The sequence below is a fragment of the Canis aureus genome, chromosome 20 (genome assembly GCF_053574225.1).
Source record: "Canis aureus isolate CA01 chromosome 20, VMU_Caureus_v.1.0, whole genome shotgun sequence".
Classification (NCBI taxonomy): domain Eukaryota; kingdom Metazoa; phylum Chordata; class Mammalia; order Carnivora; family Canidae; genus Canis; species Canis aureus.
The window spans coordinates 9782767-9810716 of record NC_135630.1 but is presented as its reverse complement, the minus strand read 5'-3'; the positions used below and the strand labels follow the sequence as shown (position 1 = coordinate 9810716).

The following is a 27950-nucleotide window of genomic DNA, read 5'->3' as shown; positions in this document are numbered from 1 at the left end:
AATCAAGATCTTGAAGAGATATCTGCTTCCATGTTCACTGCAGCACAATTCACAATAGCCAGGGGCTGAGAGCAGAGGGAAACAGTAAGGTATTAATCAAAGGGTACAAAATTTCAATTATGCAAGATGAGTAAGTCCTAGAGATCAACTGTATAGCATAGTGCCTCTAGTTAACACCCCCATATTATATACTTAAAAATTTGCCAAGAGGATAACTCTTATAGTCTGTGCTTATCACTAATAATAGTAACAATAAAGAAGGCAGGCAAAAAACTTCTGGAGGTGATGGGTATGTTTATGTCGTGGATTATGGCAATGGTTTCACAGGTGTATAGCTTATCTCCAAACTCTCTTCACTGAGCACTGGGCCCAGCCCAGAACCCTGAGATCATGATCCTTAACTGACTGAGTCACCCAGGTGTCCCTCAGTGAAGTGGTTTCAAAAAAAATTTTAAAATATCTTTACACCGAAAGTCTCCAGACGCAAGGCCGGTTACAAGCGACTAATAGAGAGAAAACATCCATAACATATTTTACAAAAGCTTCATGTCTACAATATGTAAAAATTATTTTCACATCAAGTAAGAAAAGTCAGTAGAAATTAAACACAGCAAATAAAGATGCAATTCCAGGAAGAACCAAAAATGACCAATAAACTCATGGAAAAAACACCACCTCCCTGGTAACCAGGAAACTATAAAGTTTTAAATATTAATATTTATTTATTGTGGTAAGAACACAACATAAGATCTGCCCTCTTAACAAAATTTTAAGTGCACAATACAATATCATAAACTATAGACACAATGTTGTACAGCAGATCTAGACCTTACTCATGTTATATAACTAAAATATTATAACCAGTGAAAAGCAACTCTCCATTTTTAACTTCTCATCTCTCAGATCAACAAGAGTTAAAAAGATATCTTGAGTAGGGATGAGGAAGGCAAAAGACAGTCACTCTTATACACTTCTGGGAAGAATATAAATTATATATAAATTGAAAATATTATATATAAATTCAATTATATATAAATTGAAAATAAATATAAATTGAAATCTTTTAGAAAGGACAATTTCAAAGGTAACATTCAATATCCAATGTGGCACAGGCCCCAAGTCACCAAAACACATGCTAGCTATAACCAGTTGATAATATCTTGGCCGTACAGTGTTCCAATACATACCGGCTAAATATCAACCCCAATAGAATTTACCTAGCCTTAAAGTGTGTATGCCCTTTAATGTAGCATTTTCATTTCTAGGAATCTATTGAAAGAAATTCTCCTTTAAGTTCACAAAAATGTGTGTATATTGATTTTTTTTCATTCTTTCAAAGAGCTAAAAAAAATAGAATCAATCTTAATGATTACCAAAAATGGAGTGGTTAAATAAATTATGGCACATTCATGCCATGAAATACTATATGGCCATCAAGAAGAATGAAGCGAACCAAAATGGACCAATATAGAAAAATATAGCAACATATGCGGGGTGAGGGGAGCACGTTGCAAGTCACAGAACAATTTATATATTTAATCCCCTGTATTTTAAAAATACAGACGTGTTTGTATGTGTAAGCATGCATAGAGCATAGTATGTATGAATACATTCTAAGGCATAGAAAAGAAGACACAAGGATGTGTAACACTCATCATAGGAAAGAATATAGGAAAGAAGGACAGAAGGCAAGAGAGGGACATAACATTTTTGTGTGTACTCTGCATTCTATAATGAGAATACATTTAACTTTTTTAAGATTTTATTTATTTATTCATGATAGACATAGAGAGAGAGAGAGAGAGAGAGAGAGAGGCAGAGACACAGGAGGAGGGAGAAGCAGGCTCCATGCAGGGAGCCTGATGCGGGACTTGATCTCGGGACTCCAGGATCACGCCCTGGGCCAAAGGCAGGCGCTAAACCACGGAGCTACCCAGGGATCCCCTATATAATTTTTTAAGATATAAAAACATATATAGAAAGCCCTCAAACTATTAGACCCAGTCTTCAAAATTATAGCATGACTGAAATGCACATTGACTTTTAGAACTGAAAGTCAAAGTCACTTCTTAACATGTAACCTAAAATATTCTAAGTGTATGGAATAAGCCACGTCTCAAGGGCAGCATTTTAAACAAAATTCATTGGACCATTTTTAAATTAGCTAACCTTTAGTTTTAAATACTTGACCTCTGGGTTTTATCCAATGTCCTTATACTCTCTAATATTCCTAACTTTGTGTTCTTCCTTAAAGAGAATTCCTAGAAGCACTTGGGGAAAACAGGCTAGCTCACTCTTTAAACATGGAATAGTCTGAACCAAAAGCCCAAATGCATAATTGTCTCCATATTTTTTAGTGCAGAACATGATTTGCAATTGATATTCCTCTCCATAATTATGGTATTTTATTTCATACTCTGTATCACTAACTCCACAAGGTGAATGGCCAGACTTCCAGTTATAAAATGTCCAACCCTAACTCTTTAAAGCCTATTAGTCCAACTGTACAGTGTGCCATAAATGCGAACCTCAGTTCTTAAAATATTAATCAGAATTTTAAGATAACTCAGAAATATCCAACAAAAACCTGTATACAACCAGACCTGTCCCTTGTAGTCAAGAACACAACCACCTAGAGGATTTTTTTATTGGGCAGCCTTCATTAGTAAGGAAAAAACCACATTCGGGAGGGAAGGATCTTTGCCCGGGGGAAACCAGAACTACAAATCGTTACCACTTTTGCCCTGTGAGGTCACACAAAACGACCAGGGTCTTCAGTGCTGGTATATTCTGAAGAGTTACAGTTTTCACAATCAAATCTGTTCTCATTCGTAGTAGGTGCTGGAACATATTTCCCAGTTATGTTTATTAAGTCTCTCATTTTTAACATCACATATTCACTAAATTAACACTTTTAGAAGAGTTTCATCAAGGAGTAAAAGACCTGCAAGACTCTCATCTCATCTCAATTCTTTTCTTTTTTTTTTTTCAATTCTATATCATATTGTCTCAGCACCTGCAGAATAGAACAGTAATTTGAATAAATGGAGTATATTTTCCTTAGGTAATTGGATTGTGCTTTCATTTAACTTGTCCGTTGCATATTCTTCTTAGATTCCTTCAAGACAAATGAACCATCATTCCCAAGGTGACAAGAATATTCAATGAATTTGGGAAAACCTAATGAAGCAATGGTTCCCCTCTAACTATGAGACAATCAAAACTCTGTTATCCTTACAATGATTTTGGCGCATTGATTTTGCCTCTACTTTTAATTGTGAATTTGACTTTTTGGTGGATTTATTTTGCGAGATTACAGTAATTCAAATGAAGGAGTCCAAATGGTGTTAATGCAGACACCTTTATGTCCTTCAGGGAAGCGCGTTCTCGCTGTTATTAAATGTGATGTGGCTCCAGAAGGAAGATTCCAATACTTCTCTTTCCCAAGCTGCCAAAATCACAGAAAATTTAAGTAACTAGATATTTTAAAACCAGAAATATTTACAATTTAGGTTGAATTTTATTGTTTTGTTGTTATTCTATCTTAATCCTTAAGAGGCTCTGTATAGCATCTCAGCTCATCAAATCTTTTGAGAACAAAATGTACTTTACTGAATGCCATAAAGAGGCCTGTTGTTTCCACTGCAATTCAAAACATGATGTTCCAGAAATGAAAACTGCATAACAGAGCAAATATTCATACATTCTCAGCTGTTTCAGGTTATTTCTTTCAAGAGGTCATGGCTTTAAATACTCACAGGCAAAAGCAAGATGCGTACTTGGGTAACCAAATGGAGACAGACAAGGTACACAGAAAACAAAGCATGAACTGCCCACCTAACCTTAATTTTTCAGAAGGGAGAAATTTTTTTTGAGAAATTTTTTTAAAAGGATATGCACACTGATACACTGCTATGGCAAGGATTATTACATTTCAGATCTGGTTTGAGTCTGACCACTGGAGGTCTATATTTTGTCAGGTGTCTTGGCAACACACCTGGCAGCTGGCTAGCAAATTCTGGGGAAGTGAAGACTTACTGCTTAACCCACATTCTTGACATAGATAGGAAAATGTAGCATCACTAAGATTATTCAGTCAGCCCTTGGAAGAGCTGGTCCCCCATTTCTTCTTCACCCAATCTTTCCAGGCTATTGCTCTTAATACGGCATCAAAGCCAGTAAAAGCACATTTGAAAATGAAAGGTCTATCACATTCCACGCTTCTTTTGAAACATCAAAAAGCCACATAAAGAAGCGGTAGGACCAGAAAAAGCTGACAAGGAGCAGGACAGTGCCTGTTAGGACGACAGGAATAGCTGGAGGTGAACCGATGTGAGGTCTATGAAAAGGCAAGTGAGAGAACCAGAAATTTGCTGCTGACAAGATGAAACAGCCCACAGCTGTGTCATGCTAATAAAAAGTTAATTTCAACTTTCAGACACTCTTCATGGTACTTTACAGTTCAATGGCATCAAGCTCATCCGTTGTGCTGTATCACCTGCAGAGGCTGGGTCTATTTACAAGCTCTTGGAATCCAAACAGAATTTGAGGAAACTATTTTATTTCTGAAAGACGTACTTGGGCATAAGAACATTTGTGATCAGGTTGGACAGCTACCCCAGTGTCCTTGGAAACTTGAGCTTTAGTCTTAAAATAAGTCCTGAACATCGACACGGGTGGATCAGGAGCTTTTCCTTAGCTATATAGTTCGTGCCATCACTGTCAGAATCTGGGGATAAGCACAGTTTCATCTGAAATAAAAAAAAAAAAATCTCAAGTTTCTTGATAAATCTGTGGTCACCCTCACGACCTACTTCTTTCAGGCTGAAACAGACAACCTACAAAAGTTTTTTTTAAAGGCATGTCACTAAGTTTTCTGCTCTGTTATTTCCTGAAACCATAAATCCAAGTTGTTCTGTATACATAGAAGCCGCCTCTGGTAATCTTGTACTTGGTGATGTTTAAGAAATACAAGCAGAAAACAAAAATCCAATAATTCTCACGTGCACATCTTTTCGGTGCTATCAGGCCCTGACTTCAGAAAAAGTCCTATTTCACTTTCTAAAATAGGATAAGCATTATATACCTTACAAAGACCATGTGATTTAGAAGTGTCGTGTACTGGGAATTAAAAATCCTGATGAATCTCAGCTCTGTCACTGACTGTTTTATTGTTAGCAAAATATTCAACTGCATTCCAAGCCCAAATCTTCTGAGACATAATAAAGCCTGCCACCCCCCTGCTCACCTTACAAGGGTGTTGTGAGAAACAAGTGTGAAAGTACTTTCAAGTAGTATAGGAAAGTGTGCAATTATTAGACCCAGCAACAGGTAGCAGGGACTGATATACTGGTTGAATTAGCGGAAGATTTAACTACTCATAAGAAAACTTACCATATACCTTTTTTTTCAATACATATGTTTTAATTAAAGATGATTTCTAATTCAGAGCTGTAATATCCCTAATATCCAATTGCATATCCCTGAAGATATTGATTAATCACAGTTATTTTAATAGATCTGTTTGCTATATTAACTCTTTTTCTTTGGATATTAGTTGTTCTGCCCATTGGATTTACTGTCTCACTTTTTCAAATGTCTGTTGAGTCTTCGCTGTTTGAGAACCTTTGTTTTTGAAAATGCCAGGTCTACTGGGATCCCGGGGTGGCTCAGCGGTTTGGCTCCTGCCTTCGGCCCAGGGGGGTGATCCTGGAGTGCCGGGATCAAGTCCCACATCGGACTGCCTGCATGGAGCCTGCTTCTCCCTCTGCCTGTGTCTCTGTTTCTCTGTGTGTGTGTGTGTCTCTCATAAATAAATAGATAAAATCTTTAAGAAAAAAAAAATGCCAGGTCCACGATCTTTTCTACTTCAGTCTGCTCAAGATTATAGTGGAGGAATAGTGAGATATGGGGCTTGGTGAGCTATATGATAGACTTTTCTGTGAGGATGAATCCCAGACTTCCTAGTCTTGACAACTACCAAGGGTGCTGCTCTGTCTCTGGAGACCCAGCACATAGTGATGTCATCTGCTGTGAGTACAGAGCTCTACCCACCCATTCAAGCAAGACTCAGGGAAGAGGCAACTGACCCAGCTGTTCCAACTGATGCTACAGACTAGTTGTTCCAAGGTCCTTTCCTCCAGCTCTCTGTTGCCTGTGAGCTGAGAAGACTTGCACAGCGGTCTCTTCCTTATGTTGATGGGTGTAAATCCATCTACTTTCTGTTTATCGATTTCTTGTCCTCCAGTAAGAATTTGTTCTTGGCTTTGATTCACTGATGTATGAGGGAGGTTCTCAGTGTAGTATAGAGAGAAGAAATTAGCTAGAAAAATTTCCACGCAATTGGTTATCTTATCACTCTGTGTGCCAATCAACCCCATCCATTTAATACGAAAACAACACATGCCTTTGGTCAGAAGTTAAATAGTACAAAAAAGTGTCCAAAGATAGGTGACTCTTCTTCCCTGCCTCAGAGTTCCCTTCCATAGTCAACAGTTTCTTGTATGACATTCCAGAATTTTTAATGTGAATACATGCCTATAAACACTGTTAAGCACCTTCCTTTTGTTTGCCTGAATGATACATCTTTCAGATCTGTCCAAATCAGCACATGTAGATGTACTCTTCTTAATGACTATATAACAATTTATTATGTGTCCGGATCAAAATATTTTATCAGTCTCTTGTTGATGGACATGGAGGTTGTGCCCTGTTCTTTTTCACTAGTATAAATAAGACCGCAATGAAAACTTTTTGTAAAGAGATGCAAATAAAACCAGAGGACAATTTTTTAGAAGTAACACTTGCTGGATTTATACTTTAAATTTTGATTCTGTTCAGTTGCATTCCAAAGAGGCAAAACCAATTTTTACCATTTCTACACTGTATATATGCCTTTATCCTCACTCTATCACCCACCACGAATTTCCAAATTTTATAACTATCACCAGCCTGACAGGTGAAAACTGTATCATGCTCTGAATTTACATTTGTTTAATTATGAAGAGACTGAAGATTTTAATATGCCTAAAGAGATTTTTTTCTCTCAACTCTTTCTTCACATTCTTTGCCTATTTTGTGAGATCTGTTGTATTTTTCTTGTTGATATATAAAAAGCTTGTATATACATTTTGAAGATATAGGTGCATATACAGTTCAGGTGTGGTAAAAATTGGTATAAACTTTTTGGAACATGATTGGACATGTTCAGATTTTTCAATTTTGTCTTTTGCCCTTAATTACTGTACTTTTCCAAACAGAAAATTTTCATATTTTACAGCAAAATTTATCTCTATCACTCTTGTTTTTGAATGTCTACTAAGGTTGTTTCTGACTTGAGAAGGTCTTACTCCAAGATTACTTAAAAATTTTTGCTGTGATGCCCTATAAAACTTCTACAGTTTTCTATTTTCTCTTTAAAGCATACAGATCCATTTTCCCCCTAAATGGCTAAAAACTTTCCTAATACCATTTATTAAATAATCTATTGTTATTTGCTGATTTAAAATGCTACCTCTATCATATACTAGATTCCCTGAAGTATTTGGACCTACTTAAGATTCTATTCTGTTCCATTGATCTGTCTGCCTATGCAGATATTTTTAAAGTGAATACATTTATGGAGCTATAATTTAGCATATGTGGGTATATTTCCAGGCTTTAGTTATTTGTATTCTACAGTATGTTTATTTGTCACTGTGTTCTTCTGGTTTGACTTCCTCAAGGGCAAAGATTATGGATTCTCCTCCCTCTGTAATTCCCTAAAACATAGTCTCTGCCAAGTTTGACATTTTGGAAACTAAAATCAAGCCGTGTCTTTAGATAGAACCAATGATGGTCTGAGAGGTTTGAGAAAAGGAAGCTCCAGCTTAAAATATTTGACCCCTAAATAAAACATAAAACACTACAACAATTAATTCCTCTTATGAATGGGACTTTCCTGTTAAAATGCAAATATTTTTGCATGTTACCTATTCTGCATTAATTTATCATACCATCTCTTTGGTCTAGGTTTTGATAGAAAGGCAACAAGAACTAATATTTAGCCAAGCAATCTGGTAAGAATAGTACATATCCCATCGCATTTAATATCACCAAATAGCCTAGGAAATTGGTATCATTAATCTCACTTTAGAGAGAGGAAGCAGCCTCAGGGAAGTAAGTTAAGTCGCCAGGTTAGTTAGTGGCAAAACATGGATTCAAACCCAAGCTTGTTAGATTCCTAATGTGTCTGATTCAAAGCTGAGTTACTTGTTTGATATATAGTTCTAGAATATTCCTCCACTCTCCCATGCTTCCTGTCAGAGACAGAGTTCCCCGAGCAAGGATGTGAAATAATTTCCGCTTCTTGTGCCAGCTCTGCAGTGGCCGCCTTGAGCACTGAATAGAGAATAATTTCGATCTGCAACCATGCTCAACAAGAAAGAGGATAAATGATCGATGTCTGCCATGGAACTCGGAGGCAGGAGTGGCAGGGTGGGACATTGTTTGCCACTACTGCCCAAAGCACAATCCTGGAGACCAAAGAAACATTTTACCAACTTCACAGTTGTGTTTAGGAAAAATCCTAAAATCAGTCAATAAAATTTCACTCCCTAAATAAAGCCTCAGGACCCAATAATAAAAATAAATTTTGAGAAATACTGCAAACAGAAGAGAGCATTATATATGGTATTGAAAGTAAATTAGGCCTGCAAGCTTGACATGCTAAATGCTCAGCCTCATTTTGTAATAATCAACTTGGCTCTACCAGTCATAGGAATGCCCACTTGACTTTCTACCTTTGCTTCACCAAGGCCACTTCTTCAAACTGGTTTTTGCCAGCATAAGGGAGATAAGGCTGGTGGGTAAGTGGTACAGCATCTAATTCATCTTGTTTGTAGCTCCATCCTAGAAGTGTGTATTAAACCAAGAAACTGGGATCCCTGGGTGGCGCAGCGGTTTGGCGCCTGCCTTTGGCCCAGGGCGCGATCCTGGAGACCCGGGATCGAATCCCACGTCGGGCTCCCGGTGCATGGAGCCTGCTTCTCCCTCTGCCTGTGTCTCTGCCTCTCTCTCTCTGTGTGTGACTATCATAAATAATAAATAAAAATTAAAAAATAAAATAAAATAAACCAAGAAACTGAGCTTGGAATCAGGCTCTGTCCAGTTTTACCAGTTCTAAGAAGTAGGCCCCTGGATTTATATGGTAATCAGTAGATCCAAGACCAACATGTGTGTGTCCACCTCACTCCTATTCCTCTTCCTTTCCTTCAGAGATCTGCTATTCTCTTTAGGTACCCAGGTGTCAACTGGCTCAGGAAAATTGGCCCCGCCCAAGCTTCTGACAATCCATGTGCAATCCCATGCCCCTTGTCAGTGACTAGATAAGCAGCGAGGAGGTGACCGAGTTCAGATACTGAAATACAGGCAGAGGTTACACCAACCATCTGAGGAAGTTCTTCCTCATTCCTCTGGGAATTAGAAAACAGCTATTTCTGGTCTGCTAGCTGGATATGTTCTGAGCTGATACGTGATCCAAAATTGCAGTAGTCACATCACTGAGAGGAGGACAGAGCCCAAAGAATCACAGAGAAGTGAGTCAGGACTCAGCCCTGACGATCACAACTCTGAAATTGGAGTTATTGAGGCAATCGGTGTGTTTAAATTGTATGCTGCTGTCACTCACTGCCAAATGCTTCCCAGATAACCTCTCTCATATACCCCAACTTGAGTCTCCGAGGGAGTCACTCTCTAGACTCTAGACTAGGTCTCCTTGAAGCTTTTGCCTTCTGGAAGGACAATGTAGGAGTTAAGAGCATGGGCTCAAACTTTGACCTCGGTACTATTTTCCCGTGTAACCTCAGGCAAGTTCCTTAAGCTCTCCAGGCTCAGTTTCTTCATCTGTGAAGTGGGGACAATAGTCATATTCCACAGTTGTATGAGGACTAATGAAATAAATCATGTAAAGTCCCTAGAACTGGGCCTGCCATGTAACTACTGGCAATATCACATGAATTTTGTCAGGGCCTGCTGCCTGACTTCCCAGTGGGCCCCAATTCCACATTCCCTGTCTAGGTTTGGATCACCACCTGTAATCTCCAGCCCTGAATCGAATCCAAGGGTCTTCCCACCCACTGCACCTCAGTTCTCCTGATTTTTGACTGATCTTCTTTACTTGAAGCTATAGATACTGGGATTTTCCAGGAATCCCAGAAAGGACATAGCGAATATAATCTTATAACCTAAAGAAATACAAATCTAGTGCTAGAAAGATTCTTACAGATTTTAATCAATTTCTCTGGCCACAGCCCTACTGCTGAAGGGCTTGGTCTTGTGGGTTAATGCATACAGAAAAATAAGTTACTAATTACTATTCATATTTGGCTTTGTTTCTCCATGGTCAATTGTCCTGTTTAGTAGCTCTCACTTCTCACTGGGGTCTGTTTAATTCATTTGGCATTACTTTTTTTTTCCCTTTGCTATGGAGCTACTGTGCAGTTATGCTGAACTTCAAAAGGAGATTGATCAGGGAAATTTTCAAATGCATCATTCAAATTTCTTTTCTCTCAGAAAATGAAGTTGAACTGCCCTTATGCCATTAAACGTGGCATTTGAGTTGATGGGACAACTCCCTTAAAAGCACATACCTATGGCTCTCTTCCAGACCCTGGCATCAGTCTGTCTGTCCCTTTCCATGCAGCTTCCCTGGGAACTGTGCCATATATAGCTATCATTTTCTGCTTATAAAAAGGAAGCGAGAGATCAGGATCGTTAGATTCTATAAACACTTGAATGGTTGAGAAATGCAAAGCAATGAGCTATTTTACAGGGCTGCTGGAGACAAGGAGGGGAGAGAGGAGAAAAGAAATTATATCTTAAAACTCCGACGCGTACCATTCTTACATGATGTCTAAAGGGACAGGAATTCAAGTTGAGCATTTAAAATTTAAAACAAAATAGACAATGCAATGTTCTTTCCAGCAAAATAGCTGCCATACATGTATGGCCCTGAATGGAAAGGGAAGAAAAAAGAAACAGATAAAATGAGACACGGAGAAGAGAGAGAAATGGATTATCCAGGGAGGGTGCAGTTAAGATGCCTGCAGTTTTACATGAAAAATAATTCTGTTACATAAAGGGTGCTAAAACAAGGGAAAGAGGAAAAAGTCAGGCTGAACTTCAGAATCTATGATTCCCTGGCCTAGAATATATCCTCAACTGATCCCAGCAATTTCAGGTGGCCGATTCAACGCTACATAATCTCAAAGACGATCATCTAAACTCCCTGGTTTAAATCAGAGAATATTACTTTCATATTTTTCTTCACCCCCTCCACAGTTTCAAGGTAAATTAACAGAAAGTCAATAGGATTTTAATGTGTGGGCTGTACTGTTCTTTTTTCAATGGGGTCTATACAACCTTTCCCCATCTGCACACATACGGAGGAGCCCATCCGGTGTGCTTTTTAAGTTTTCTGCTTTTCTGTGAAACGGAATGCTCCTGAGAAACCAGAGTGGTAAAGGACTTAGAGCGGGTGATAAAACCTTGTTTTTGCACTGTCGCTCAATGACATTGCATTGCTGAAGCTGCCTGGCAGTAATGGCTATTGAAATTATGCTGGCCCACCAGCCCTTGGACAGGAAGAAAACTAGCTGTGAGAACTCGGATTTTATTGAAAATCAAAAGCCAGCTGACAGGATGCTCTCTGAACTCACCCAGGAAACTCTTCATTGGAGTCATTGGCTCTAACAATGTGCTGAGAAAGATTTAGAGACTAAACCTCGGGGAATTGCTTTAAAAATACATACATGCACACACATCGGGGTGAATTTTATAAAAGTATATGAACGGCTGCAGGAAAAAGTGGTTTTAAAGGCAGGATACCACAGCCATCAACCATCTAGTGCATTTTTAAGTTCAATAAATTCCTAATAACCATAATTGAGTCTGAAAGCACAGAGTAGAAAAATGAGTTAAGCAAAGAATAATTTTAAGGCTGAAGGATAATGTTTTTTTTTAAATAAGCATAGGAAGGCATGGGTGTGTATAAACATAACAAGTGTAATTATGTAAAGCAGTAATTCCTCATTCATGTGCTCCCCAAATGTTTAATGAGCACCTACTCTGAGCTGGTGTCTTTTCTGTCACAGCTAGTGCTGTGGATGCAGCTAGGAACAAGACAGCATTTCTACCCACATTTGTAGTTTCTGTAGAACTTATTTTCTCTCTGGAGGAAAGTAAATATAAATAAATATATTTCAGTAGCTATATTCGAAGTCTATAAATGATCAAGCCAGTCACTCCATTCAACATTTATACCAGTATGTAAAAACATATTTGGCTCATGGCACACTTTCATAGACAACAAAAGCATGATTTTGTTACGAGTAGTATGATTATACTTGTGAAATATATATTCCTTCTTCTTCTTTTTTTTTTTTTTATCCATCTAGGCTGATACATAGAAGCTGTCTTAAGGTCAATGAGTACCTGGACTGAAGATTTATCACTTTCAGCAGGTCAAAGGATTTCCATTTCTGCTTTATCATTATGTTTAACATTTTCCGGCTTTCCTTTTCAAATAATTTTTTTTAGAAATAATCAAATAAAATGCAATCAAATATTCAAATAATTGAACAACCAACCATACAAAAAGACAATCCTGCTGAAAGGGAATTGTTGTCTGGCACATAGTTTCACTATATAACTGCTTGAATTTTTGTCATCAGATATAAGAAAGTCTAAACTTAATAAATAAAAAGGTGATTGAGAAGGTTGGTTATGTAATGTGATAAAAGGTAGTTTGTATGGAAGTTAATTTAAGGAAGTCTCTATACCTTTCTGAAGGCACACATGCTGTCTCAGGCACACATACTGAGTTGCCATAATTACAATAGGGTCTTCCATTAAGATATCCTAGAACCCAACATTCCATGTCTTCCCCCCTCTAGGGTGGGAAAGATAGGGATCTGAGCCTCTGAGTAAGGTCCAAAGTAGCCATTAATGGTTCCATCCAAAGGTTACGGAAGACCAGATATATTAGTCTTCTTAGAGTCAAGGGACGAGAGAATGGGGACCAGATGATCGGTGCCATGTTTCTATTTTCCTCTTATCCACACATCATCACATAGATGCTGTAATGAAAATTGAAATCAGCTGTACATTTTTTAAGGCAGCCCACAGAAGCAATTCTGCAACTGTGTGCTTCAGTGCTTTCCTTAACCTCTCTGAAGCTCAGTTTTCTCATCTCTGAAATGGAAAAGGATGATTAAATGAAATAGCCCTTACAAAACACAGAAAACATTCCATGTGGGTCACTGAGTAAATAAGCCAGTATTATCCCTAACAGGTTATCAAAACTACAAATCTTAGTGAGTAAAAATTCATCTAACCCTTGCTACATCTATCTTCTATCACTAAGGCAACAGAATAATCAAGAATAATATTTAAAAAAAAAAAAGAATAATATTTAAACCAACACTAGAATTTAAGAACAAATTCCTATAAAATACATCAAAGTGGATGTGATCCGTGAATATAGGGATTTCATCTGCCCTGGAAAAACAGAATTTAATTTCTGATAAATCAATAGCCTGTTTTCCTTTTCATATTTTTGGTTTGGTCATTGTAAATATATTAATTTCTCATATCATTTATATTTATTTTCCTAATCAAATTTGTTTTAGGAGAGAAATGATTGGTTATGAATCTATGATTTTTTCTTTCTACTTTTACTTTTCAATCAGCTATGGAATATTTTTAAAGTACATAAAATACAAATTTTCTGTCCAAGATATAATTGAACAACACCTTCATTGTTTTCTAAACATTATTATTTTTCTAATCCCATGAATCTCTTAGTAGTCGTGTTTTCTACTTACTAGTTTTCAAAGTTTCTTTGTGAGACATTTTTCTGTTTTCTTTAAAGTGGGCTGAGTAGCATTCAAAATACAGCAATCATTGCTGCATTCCATGTTTGTCATCTTCGTACAACACCGTAAATAATATGCAAAAATCAATAACAATTTTATACTGGTTCAATGCCATTTTGTAGGGAAAGAATCTCTTTGTGTAGATTTTAATATTCTCTTCTACCTCAGTTCCTCTTCAATAATATTAGACTTAACTAAGAAAGATTAATTTATAAAGATCAAATGTTGATTTTTTTAAGATCATGAATGATTGACATTTTCATAAGTAATGCTTATTATGTATTACTAAATGTTCAAAACATATAAACTGGCTGCTTTATTATATATTATCTACATATATGATGTGTTAAAAAAATTAGAAAAATGATATTTGCAAGGAGCACCACACATGGACCATCACCAGCACATAATCAGTAGCTCTTAGAGTGTAGCTCAGAGGCAGCACTGTGTGATGCCCTCACAAGGCTCCTTGGAGAAATTCGATGGGCATGTGATGCCACAACAACAAGCAACCTCCAAAATCTCAGTGGCTTGAAACCACAGAGCTCTGTACCTGGCTCGTGCTATGCGTCCAAAATGGGTCGACAGGGGCCTCTGCTCCTTAATGTCTCACAGGAATCCAAGCCACTGGCTGCTCCACCTGAGCTCATCTTATACAATCACTAAAGCAGGTGGGAGCAAGGGCTTAATTAACCAAGTATTCAGCATTAACGATTCTTCCTCAAAATCATGTTCTTTCACACTTCTTTAGCCAAAGCAACCCCATGGATCACCTAAGTTTATGTGGGGGGGGGGGACATGATTCTTCCATGTGCTAAAGAGAACCATCTACACGTTTGGTGGGCAGCATGCATGGCTATCAGAGCCCCTACTCATCCTGTCATCATGAAAAGAAATGAGGGGCACCTGGGTGGCTCAGGCAGTTAAGCATCTGCCTTCGGCTCAGGTCATGATCCCAGGGTCCTGGGGTCCAGTCCCACATCCTCAGGCTCCCTACTCAGCAGGGAGTCTGCTTCTCCCTCTCCCTCTGCTCTCCATCCCCCTCGCTTGCACACACACACACACACACACACTCTCTGTCTCAAATAAATAAAATCTTAAAAAAAAAATTTTTTTTAAAGAAAAGAAATGAAAAGGCAGGAGTTTTAACAGCTGGCCCAATGAAGGCCCAAAATTCTTCAGTGACATTCATCTCATTCCTTCTAACTCAGACTCCAGAGGTAGGGGATGACTAGAGTAAGACTTACTATTTTCCCTCAGAGAATCCTTTCCTTGTAAATGCAAATATACACCTTTGTGTAATTCTTTGCTCCTTTTATGTTTCCAGGATATTGCTAAATGGGAACCTGGTTAGCTTCAAAACCTCCAAGAAAAATTAGGAAGAGGCCAGTACAGACTTAAGAACATTAGCTTACGACTCATGGTCCCTAACATTTATTTAGACTCTATGCTGGATGCTACTTAGTGGGGTTTGTATCATCTCATATCATCTTCAGAGCAACTGTATGAAGTGTGTAGACACTATGGTCATCCTCACACTTCAGATGAAGAAAGTTAGGAAGATGGCCGAAGTCAATGGTGAAAGAGGAAGGATGCTGTCCCACCTGGGGGGACTCCAGAGCCCACACCGCCAACCCACATATGACAGTAACATCGGTAACGTGTTTTCTTATAAATACCATTCGAATGTGTGTATTTAAATAAATGCCAGTTCACAACTGTAATTTTGAGAAACGGTTCCAAAACCACATTCCAGCACATTTTCCCATTAAAAAAAATAATAGTGCTAGCTTTTAACTTCGTCAGATTCCTTTCATACATCAAATGGCTGGCTACATAAGGAGCATTTTTTTGGAGCTACTCTATAAACTTTATGTGGCTCTAGGCTAACTAGAGAATTTTAAATATTACCAGGAATGAGTGAAACTAGTTTACAAGGAGTATATTGGGAACATGACAAGATTCATAGCTGCTGCATTGTTTTGTGACTGTGGAATGACATTCATGGAGGCCACGTAAATGTCACCCCCTGGAGTTGTACCGTGTACAATGTGTGTGACCATATGTCGAGGTTATAATGTTTTCCACGGGAAGTCTACTTTTACCTACACTCCTGTCCCAAGCTGTCATCTCCTGACAGGGAGTCCTGTCCTATTTGTTGTTTTTTTTTTTCCAAATATCTGTAAAGAATTTAATACCTTTAATTATTTTCCAAATTGGCAGTAGGGAATATTGATGTGATAAGCATTCTGAAAGCAAGTCTTATAAAAGCACATCTCACATGGTCGTTTGTTGCTAGAAGAGTCAGTGTCTGGCCCTGCACAAGGAAATTATATTAATTGAACTGGGAAACTTCAAAAACAGTCTGAATTTAAGGAACTACATTTACTGGAGTACAGAATAAGTTATTCAACTTAATACTTTTAAAATTTCATAGCAATATATTAAGTGGCATTGTAAATTTTGTGTGTTTATTGATATCTGTGGGGATAAATCATTATTATTTCCAAGAATAGAAAAAAGAAACACCACTTCGGTCCGTCAACTTCAACAGCTTCCTATTCCAATCTCCATAAAACTGCTGGTTCATTCCTCTCCTTCCATTGGACCCCATTACAGACCCCACAGGATCTCACCACTACTGCTATTGCGTCTTAATTGTGTTTTAATCATTTTTTTTTTCAATCCCCCAACCCACTGTAGTGTCAGCAAGCTGCTGTTGATCTGGAGAAGTCCTTTGTTGCCAATCCCATCGAGCTGCTCTCTGCAGAGAACTGCCCCCTTTGAAGACCTGCCCCGGTTGTCTTTGTGTGAGCTGCTTCAGTGAAGGAATAGAGAGGCATGCCTTAGGTAAGAATTTTTGCAATGCCTTTTCAAACGGTATTTGTACACTTTAGTAGTCATCATAGATTCTCTGCTGACCTAAGAGATTTGCAGCATTATAAAGGCTGTGGCAGAGGCGAAGAATATTCATCAATCCTTTTCTTCTTTTGAAACAGGCCCGAAAAGGAATGACTTGTGGGCAAATATTGATTTCTTTTCCCCAAGATCAACTATTAAGTATAAAAGGACACCTAAACATGAAATTGAAAGGTTTCCATTGTTAAACCAGGGCGGAAGGCAGAGAAGGAAGACTGTACTTCCCTACCTGGGAACACGAAGGGTAAGGGACAAGTGAGAAATGTAATGCCTGTGGCACTTCCTACTAAAGTCTTTTCTGGAAGCTGAAGGGAAATAAATGAAGCAATTTAGGGCTGTGCTTCTCAAACCTAACCCTCGTGCATGTGTGAGTCACCAGGGATCTTGTCAAAATGCAGATTCGGATTACAAGGCCTGGGTTGGAACCTCAGATTTTGACTTTCTGACTCGCCTTCAAGCGAGGCGAGGCTGATCCTGCTGGTCCAGAGCTCACTTGGGGTACCAAGGTTTCAGCCACTTGCAACTGACCATCATGTCGTCTAACAGCCAACCACGTTCTTTCCAACAAAGAAAGGGCAAAAGCAGGCACTGATGTCTCATCTGCATCCCCTGCCTCAAAGAATAAAAAAGGGTGAGGAGCCCCCCAGTGGCGTTCTCTGTCCATAAAAAGATCACATCCACCTGCCTGAGAAAAGGATTGAGGGAGGCCATTGGGGTTGGTGTGATGAGTTCAGCAATCCCCCGTGCTGAGCGTTGGGGGCACTTGGTTTGGTTTTCACATTACCAGCCTCAGTGAGGTGGAACAGAGGATTACAAAGGGATAAGCTAAATGGCAATTGCAAGTGTATTGTTGTGGTCACCAGCACCTTTTCCATCAGTATTTTCCATTTCTCCAAAGCCATATGGAGCACTTAATCTATTTAGGTGATTTCTTAAGAGAGAATGAACAATATGTGTCCCCAAGTGGCAAGTGTAGTGAAAGTTAAAAACGGTATATTCTTTTATCCCAAAGCCTCTGAAATGTTCACAGATCTTACTATTATCATAAAAATAAATGACAATAGGGATTTAGTTCAGTTAGAAATCATCCTGCTCTTGTCCATATTGCGAAACTTGAAATAAAACACACTGCCTTCTAGCCCTCAAGATCAGGGGAGGGGGGAGTCCAATATGAAAGCTCCAAATAATCTATGGTTTGAAGAGCGGGCTGTTTTAACAGAGTTCATGGCCAAAGACTTAGAAGAAGAGGAATTTCAGATCCAATACTAAAAATAGTGGATTTATGCTTAGATGGGTTTGTTTCTTCAAAGAATGCTCCATTGATCTTACTGAAATTCTTCCAGGTGAGTTACTTGCTCTGTCCAAAGAGCAGCTGCTGTCTAAAAAATAATAAGTTATTTGTAAGCTAACAGTTCTGTCTAGGTAAGTCAGACACTTGGGCCAAATTTACAAAGAAACATTTTTCACTGACTTTCCAAAAACATCTATCAATGTTATAAGTAAAAATTTGAAAGAAATTAAACAAAAATATTCAAGAGCCAAGTGTGATGGTGCCAAATTTATGTTAGAGGTCTGAGTCGAGCCTAATTAGAAGGATAATGGTCAAACACAACGGGGCTCGATTTAAAATATTAAGGACGATCTAATTGGTGAGCTGAGGAAGTGGTCACCTATATAAAATGAAAGCATTTCTAGGGACTGACTCTTCCTCTGTCCCGGGCCCGAAATACCTTTTGCCTAAAATCCCAAACTAAATACCCTATTGCTGTTAATTAGCATCCATGGGAAATACACATTAAATTGTTTTTGATTCCTTGATATATTTGCATCAGTTTGATTGTTAGGGCTTCCTTCCATTAGCTAGGCATGGATAGATTCTGTTTTCACAAAGGGATTGAAAGGAGTGGCAAAGGAAAGGCCGGGTCCAGAGCCAACTCAGGACAGATTAGCAAGCCATCCAGGGGTGGTGATAAGGGCATTCAGGTATCCGGGGGCCTGAACACTAAATTGGCCCTTTGCCAAAGGCAAATTTAATACTTTTTGTATTTCTGCCTACAATGGGATGAAAGCAATCACAGAATGCAGGCCAAAGCTGGCGCTACACACCTCGAGCTAAATGTACGTGGAACTTTTCAAAGAGTGGTTCTTTTCAGTTAGAAGCATAAAAGGACTGACATGAATTGTTTCACAAAACTTGAATAAAACAACTTAACTGAATATTGTCAACCCTATCCATAGTCGAGGCATTCATAATAGACAGGAAACAAAGTTCCTAATACCCAGGATCACTTATGCACACATAGGAAACATGTTTTCCCCTCTGGCAGGATAGCATTTCTGGTATTAAACAGCTGTTTTCACCTCCCCCTAAAAGTGGCTGTGATTCACCCTCCTTCAACTTATCCAGCCAAAACCTGTCAGGAGTTGCTTGAGGCTGAAAAGTATGCATGTTGCTTTTTATGTAAATGGAGGGGGAATGGGTGCCACAGGTAATGCTGTTACACACAAAAAAAGACTTTAAATGGATGCCAGAAACAAATTCTCCTGGTCCTCTGAGTCTCTTTTTCTGCTTAACCACATTGCCCCCACCCCCAGGTGTCCTTGATGCAACTCTGAACATTCTGAGAATGATTTTCAAACCCAATACATTTCGAAAGTGTGGAATGGATGCCTCTGTGAAATAGAGATGAGCTTGAAAGAAAAGATGAAATTTGCACATGTTCCTTTTGCAACCAGGGCTTTCTAGTGAATTGCTTGATTCAGAAGATAATTCTTCCTATTTTTCAGTGTTTGAAGTGTAGCATGTGCTCAAGCAGCTAATGGATCTGTTTCTGGCCACAATGCCATCTTTGAGATGCAAAGCTTACAGAGTGGGCATCAGATTGACCTTTGCTTCCCAACTGCTCTTGATCTCACTGCATACTGATTTGTTCTTCCAGAAAGAGGAAAGGCATAAAGGTTAGGCAGCTCAGCACAGATTAAATGAAAACAGAAATAAGTTTTTATTTTTATTCGGATAAGTGACCAACGTCTTTCCAAGGCTTCAGAATCTGTCAGTCATATATTACACACACACGCACATGCACACACGAACACACCATCCTTGAACCTTTCTAGGCACAGAGGATAAAAGAGTAAGCAACACAAAACTTCCACCATCATGGAACTTAACACTGCAGGGAAGACAGACAATAAAGAAACCAAAAAATCCTGTGTACATGTAATGCAACATTGTGTAGTAATAAGCACTGTGAGTTGTAATAACCCTGGGCAGGGGGATCAATGGGAAGGTGGAGTGCCTACCCACAGTAGGCCCATCTGAGAAAGTGATATTGGAATGAAGACTTGTATAAAATTCGAGAGCAGTCCTTACAGGTATCTTGGGAAAGAACTCTCCAAGCTGAGAAAATAATGTGCTCAAAGGTCCTAAAGTAGCAACAAGCTAAGCAACAAGCAATTTTTGAGGAATTGAAGAGCCAGTGTGGTAGAGCTGAGAGTGTGGCAAGAGATGAGATTGTGTGGACAGGAAGAGGGCAGATCCAATGGAGCCTTGAAGACCATAGTAAGGAGCTGGGTTTTTATTCTGATTGAATGAATCCACTGGACGATTTTGAGCAGAAAAGGGACTTACATGTCAATCAGATAACTCTGAAGCTCTTGACATAGTGTGGGCAAGATTAGAAGCCAAAGAAACCAATTAGGAGTTTAAATGGGGGTCTTGGACTAGGAAAAGTAACAGTGAACACGAAGAAACTGATTAAGTCCTAGATATATTTTGAAGTTAGAGATTATGCATTTCCAATATACTAAATATGAGGTTTGTGAGATAGATATCAAGGATAACTCCCAGTTTTTGACTTGATTCATTTTGTGAATGATAGTGCTGTTTACTGAAATGAGAACAAGAAATGCTTGGGAAAAATGAGAATCAAGAGTTCCCCTTTGAAGATGTTAAATTTAAAAATGCCTTTTAGATATCCAGGGCAAGATGTCGAGGAGGGAATAGATATACAAGTGTGGAGCCCAGAGGAAAGGAAAGGGCTGAAGATGTAAATTCAGAACCGCCCTGATATAGCTAATATATAAAGCCATAATAGTGAGTGAAATCACCTAGAGATAAAGACCAGGAAAAGGAGAAGAAACCGTGAAGAGGCTGAATCCTAGAGCACCCCCAAAATCGCTAGGTCAGAGAGAGGTGAGCCAACAAAGAAGAATGGGAAGGCACAGCCATTGCATAGGAAGAAAACAAGAGAGTAATAGAGCTATCCAAACCAAGTAAAAAATAGACTTCCAGAGAGTAGACGTGAAAAATGGGATCAAGTGCTACTAACAGGTCAAGTGAGATCAAGGTTGAGAAATGCCCATGGAATGTGGCAAGATAGAAACCATTTGTAGCCTCAGTAAGAAGGATTTCAGTGGCATGCTGGAGATGAAAGCCTGAAGTTGAAAGAGCCAAGGAATGAATATATAAAACATAAAACCTTTTCAGTGAGAAAAGAAAATGCCTGAGAGGGGATGTGAAATCTGAGCGAGAGTGGGTGACTTTGTCAGGGGAGATTTTAGAATATCTTTGAATATGGGTAGGAATGATTGTAGAAAGAAAGAATGATGCCCGAGAAAGAGAATGTAATTGCAGGAGCAAAGCCCTTGAGAAGGAAGAAGGGATGGGATCCATGCATGAATGTAGACTTGGACCTTGGAAGAAACAGGACTGTTCATCTGTTGCAATGAAAGGAAGGCCAAGTGTATGGATCCGGTGCCAAGGGGATCTGGGATGGCGGAAACTGGCAGAAAATCTCTTGTGTTTGTCTTTATTCTCTTAGTGAAATAGCAGGTAAGGTCATCAGTCCACAGTGATGTAAGAGTATCAAATGCTAGGGGAGTGAGAGAAAGCATGGGAAACAGCTTCTCAGAGTGGTGGAGTTGGCCAAGGGACCTAACAGCCCTCCAGGGAGTGCAGATTGGTAGTCACAATTTAAGTAACTCTCTGCCTCTTACTGCTTCCCCCGTACTGCTGAATGGGAAATTTGGATATTATCTCTATATTCTTTTTTTTTTTAAGATTTTATTTATTTATTCACAAGAGACAGAGGGAGACACAGGCAGAGACACAGGCAGAGAGAAGCAGGTTCCATGCAGGGAGCCTGACATGGGACTCGATCCCAGGTCTCCAGGATCAGGCCCTGGGCCGAAGGTGGTGTTAAACCACTGAGCCACCCAGGCTGCCCTTAAAAGAACATTTAAAACCAAACTTTCCAATGTAACTTTAAATTCATAATGGCCTTTATTCTCATTTCCGTCTATACATAAATTGTTCCTCTTTGAGATGAGAAGGTCATTTTCTTTGATTCAAAGAGCACTGTACCATCAGGAGACCTACTTCTAATCTCTCCAATTAGCAAACTGTATGATCCTAAGCAATTATTTAATCTCATTATAAAAGAGACGAGGTTACCACACCAATATCCTTTCTTCCCTTTTGACCAGTAACAGGATTTTTGATTCTTAGCTGAGCAGAAGACTCCTCAAATTAAAACTATGTTTCCAAACTTCCTTTGCAGCTATGTGTGATGGTGGAATTAAGTTAGGGCCAATGCAACGTAAAGAAAAATTGTATGAGGCAGGTTCTAGGAAACTCCCTTAGAACATGCCATGCACTCCTTATCTGCTCTTTCAGTCCTTTCATCATGTTAGCTAGAGTTCCAGCCATCATCTTGAACCATCCTAAGAAAGGCAAAGCAGCCAGGTAGAGAGAACCTGAGTCCCTAGCAATTCCGTGGAGCCCCAAACGTCCAGCCTTCTGCAATGAGAGAGAGAGAACTGTCTATCATGCCATTGAACTTAAACATGACCAATAGACACTCAACCTCAGCTTTCTTTTCCAGACTAAAGCTACTGTCAGGTTTCCTGTGCAAATGAAAAATTCTCACTTGCAATGTCATCTCTTTGTTTCAGAGGTCACAGAAATAAAATCTACAATGGCTAGAATGCAAAATTTCTGGCTTTAATCCCTTCATTTAATGCCATCCTGAAGCTCGTTTAGCATTGCCAAGAGGATTTCTATCCAGAGCTTTAACACCTCTCTTCACACTTACATTTCCACAGAGGTAGGCGATCACAATGCTTGATCTCTCTGGTTCTGACACCAGGATTAGTCTGGTATGTGGAGCAAAGAGGTGCTGCCGAGAGCTTCCTACAATCCTCTGGAACCCTCACTGTGCCCCACAATTTCAATGGCTTGAACAGTCCACTGTACTATGCAGAATGCAAAAATTGAAAATGATAACTCTCGTGAAAAGTTTCTCCCCACATTATGTTTATTTTTATTTCGTCTTGCTTTTCTGAAGAAAACAAACGGTATCTGCCCAAAGAATTTATTAATTAACCCGGGGCACCTTTATTTTTGTGTGTAAAATGCTACTACCAAAAGAATAGAAGGAAATAAGCCAGACAAAAACAATTATTTGAAACAAGGCTTGTGAAAATTATGTCTTTAGGAAATACAATTTTGAACTTACTGCGATAATTTGTAAGCAAGTTAAAAAATTTTTTTTCTGCATTCCATCATTATTAAACTGGAGTAGAACTTTTTCCCTTGAGTTATCATTTATTAAAAATCTCCCTGGATTTTCAGGCAATTTGGGGAAATGTAACTTGTAAGAGAAAAAACTTATAGAATATAATGTTTTAACAAAATTTCTCTTTTGAAAAAGCAATTGAGCCTTCTGCACTCTATGCAAATAGCGTTGAACCAACAGAAAGTGCTGTAAAAGCTAGCAGTGGAAGTCTGTGTCTGTATTTTCTTTTGATCTCTCTCTGGATTTAATGCCCTCATGAAGCTCGAATGGAATATATGCAAGTCACAGCATGGCAGAGGGATAATATATTTCCCCCTGCTTCGCTGAGCATGAGTTGTGTATCTTGCCATCTTGAGAGTCCACAGTGCAGTACATTTATCCCCATTAGAAAAGCTCACTCCAATAATATATGGATGCTGCAGCCACTTGTGACAAATATGTAAAATCATAACCTTATACATTCTGAAGATGGGGTGCATATATGTTGAAGCTATTAAACATGCATTGACAGATTTTTGTTAAAACTAGACTTTCAAGTCCAAAGACTAAGAAGGCAAATCTATTGATGATATTTGTGTATTTATGTAGCCTCAGAAGACTCCAACTTTAATTTGAAGATGGAAACATAAAAGCAGTCCTTCCCACTTTGGCCGTATATGAATTCTCTTTGCCCATCCTGAGCAAAAAGCTATTCAGATCAGGGGTGGGTGTTCGTAAGTCCTGTTTGATGAATTTGTGATAATACGTTCAGCTCTTTCTAATCTCATTTTAGGGCCAAAGATCGCAGCAATGAAAGAGTATATATTTTTAAGTGACCAAAAAGTAAGAAAATACTTGTGGTTTGAATCCTAATATTTACTAACGTGTACACTTGACTAAGTTTACTTAACCCAAGTCTCAGTTTGCTCACCTGTAAAAAAGGGAGAATAATGATAATACCTACTTTTTATAGGATTGTATATAAAGGGCTCAGCATACCGCTGGCACTCAATAAATATTGGCTATTTTCATCGTAAGGATTACCTCGGGATCCTCACTGGTATGTCAATGAGGAAAACTCAGCATAACATATGAAAAAGATAAGGTGAGGGAGCTGCCATTAACTGTGATCTCCAGCTTCTCCTATCCTCTCCCAAAGGGTAATAATATGATGATATCCCTCAACACAACTGAGAAACAGACACAGATGCTGAGAACCGCACAAAGGCTTGATAAACCCCCCAAAAGTCTGGGCTCTAAAGTCATGAGATCCAAAATTTAAATCTGTGTCTACATCTACTTAATACATAGGACACCTCTTAGCAACCTTATAGCCAGGACAGCCACAGCCCTGGAGACTAGGGGAGAGCCAGCCATAGGGTTAGTTTTCTCTCCTCTAACCAGAGGTTAGAGCATTTGCATCTTTCCGATCTCAAGGTTCACATCTCTTGAAACAAATTATATTTAAAAAATCTGTCAATTAGTTGATTCTCTGCATTGACAAGGCTATAAACTCACTGCTCAAATTCTTTAGCTTTGAGGATAAAAGTCCTGGCATGGAAAAATAACATTTCATGCCATTTCCATTAGAGTTAAGGATACAAATACATCACCAGTATTAAAATCTCATAGACATTCCGATTTTTCCTTGTTGCTTGATACATTTCATTATAAACTTACCACCTTATTCAAGCCAATACCCATAGCCTTAAACCTTATAAACATATATATTGAATTCTGGTGCGAGAGAAAGCACAATTATATGCAATAGCAATTACATGGCTAAGAGTTAGGTAGATAATTAGAATCAAGGTTTATCCTTTGTAAAGATAGTCCTGGGCGTCGATCTGCTACCCATACATCACCGGGAAACATTTATTATTCTCTGTTTCACAGGCAAAGAAACTAAGGTTAAGTTACCTGTCCAAATAACTTTTTAATTATGGAAAATATTATTCTTGAGGATTAAAATATCTTTGCAATTTATGAGACTTATAAGACCTGGAAATGCGGTTAAATAAAGTAATATATGTGAAAAAAAATGAAAAAACCCTTATTAAAATAACAAATACCTGTATAGAATTTGGCATTTAATAGATACTCTTAATATACCTATTTCCCCAATTAACACAGCCTAGTCATTAATATACTGTATTATGTTATGAAGTCATAATTGCAGTCAAGCAGAAAATAATTACCATCTATCAACTTTCATGTTTTACAAAAGCAAAATTATTTTTCTTTTGTTTTAGAAGTTCCTCAGAACAAATAATAGTTTACAATGGCAACCCTTTCATTTCATAACCCAACTGCCACATGTCTCTATAAAGCTGTCATATACCTTTCTGGGCTCAACTCACATGTAACTGTTTCAATTTTAAAATCTAATCCGAGGGCAAATCCTCCTGATTCCATTGTGAACACCTGGTACGAACAACAGTGAAAAATAGTGGGTCTTTTTCAAATGTATCTCCACGTGCAAAAAAAAAGCCTGATTTTACACATCTCTCAGATCAGACTTGCAAAACAATTCATTGCAATTAATTGATGTCTGCAAACCTATACTGAACACCCACTCTCACGTGCATTGTTGGGCACTGTGCTCCCGGAGGTAAGCAGCCCTTAGGGCAGCTTATATATCATTGGAGAGCAATACAAGTTAGGGACACAAATAAGTAGAATGCAAGGCAGAATAGGAAAAAAAAAGCCTGAAAGAAAGATAGAAAATAATTACAAGTTTCAGAGGCAAGGCAGCTCGAGATCATCTAATTAGATATATTGACATCATTGAAAAGATGTGACGTAAAGTTGGTACAAGTCCATCCAACAAAGATGGGGCGGGCTGGACATTCCTGACCTAAGGAATAGTGTTATCAAAGACTCTAATACACATGGTGTTGGGAAAAGCACATGGCGTTTGGGAATCAACAAGAGGTCCTATTTGCTTGAATCAAGAATAATCTTTGTAATGGACTTTATTGTTTCTGCTACCCAAGTTATAGTTTTATATTTTAACAGATACATGCAGCAGTGCAACTATTAGCACAATCAAGAATATTTCCATCACCGCCAAATTCTTACTAATGCCTATTTACAGTCATTCATTCCCAACCTCTGACCCCAGGCAGTTGCCTTTCTATCACTATAGATTGGTTTTTCTCATTCTAAAATATTATAGAAATGCAATCATACAGCTTATACTCATTGCATCTGGCTTCTTTGACTCAAAATAATGCTTTGAGGTCAGCCATGCTGTTGGGTTTGTAAGTAGTTTCTTTTCATTCCTGAGAAATAGTTCCTTATATAGATGTACTACAATTCATTGATCTACTTTCCTGTGGAGGAACATTTGGGTTACTTGAGGCTTTTGACTATTATGAATAAATCTGCTAGGAACATGTGTGTACAAATCTTTTGGAAGATATATATTTTCATTTCTCTTGGGTAAAAATCTAGGAGTGGAATGGCTGAGTCATTCCCAACATAGGGAAAAGATATGTTTAATCCTATAAGAGATATCCAAGCTGTTTTCCCCAAATGATTATATCCCTATATTCCCACTAGCAGTGTGTGCAGGCTCAGGAGTTCCACTTCCTCACCAGCCAGCACTCAGTATGTAAGTCTCTTTAATCTTCACCATTCAAGTGGGTACATAGAAGTGTCTCACCGTGATCTTAATTTGCCTTATCCTCATGTCTAAAGATGTCGAGCACCTCTGCATGTGTTATTGGCCATTCCTACATCTTCTTTCATAAAAAACCTCTTCAAATCATGTGCCCACTGGGTTGTTCTCTTGTATTCTTCAAAAAGGAAATCTTCTTCCTGGTTCATCCCGTGTGATGCGATTCACTACGCACTGGATGACCTTACTTTCCGTCTCTATTTAATACATCTTTTAAAATCTGGCTCATAGATCCCCTTCCCTGCGTAGCTTCTTCACCAACCATTCCTTTCCCTGAGCTCTCATAGAACTTCACTTCCACGTTCCACTCTAGCAGCATGCATCATACCACATCATAATTCATTGTTACTGGTCTCTATCTATCCCCAGACTAGGAGCTCCTCAAAGTTTCAGGATGAGTGTTTTTCTTCTTTGTATCTGCCTGGGACTTAATACAGTGCCTACCACATTTAAGTATTCAGGCTCACTCAGATGATTCCTAAGAGAAGGAATAGCAACCTATTCAGGCAACCATCATGGATGGGTAAGGGTAGGTTCAGAATACTGGGGGAGTCACTATTTGTTCATTCATTTAACAAATATTTCTTGAACTCTTGCTATGTGCCAGGCACCTCAGATGCTAGGATACAGAGCTAAACCAGCTAAACAAAATCTCCACCCCAATGGAACTAAGCCTACCTCAAAGGAGACTGAATCATTCATCAAAAGTTAAAATGTAGTGCAGCAAATGCTATGTTAAGGGAAATCTGGGATGCTAAGGAAGCTTCAAGAAGAATCTCTAACCCAGGCTTTGAAATCAGAGGAGAGTTACTGAAGAAGTGATATCTGAGCTGAGATATGAAGGATACATCAGAGTGATTCAAGCTGAGAAACAGAGGA

General features: G+C 38.6%; 1 long non-coding RNA gene across 7 annotated transcripts in view; it reads right to left on the bottom strand.

Annotated features, from left to right (window-relative positions):
* Positions 1-27950, bottom strand: part of LOC144291472 (uncharacterized) — a 151544-nt gene that overhangs the window by 18737 nt on the left and 104857 nt on the right. For 2 of the 7 annotated variants that reach the window (XR_013358735.1, XR_013358740.1), the window contains exon 3: positions 16112-16230. The exons of 1 other annotated variant lie outside the window; for it this stretch is intronic. This is a non-coding gene — a long non-coding RNA (uncharacterized LOC144291472). Of the gene's footprint in view, positions 1-2734; positions 4752-12104; positions 12209-16111; positions 16231-27056; positions 27348-27950 lie in introns of those variants that run through there. 4 more of the 7 variants (XR_013358742.1, XR_013358737.1, XR_013358739.1 and 1 more) reach the window with 4 other exon arrangements.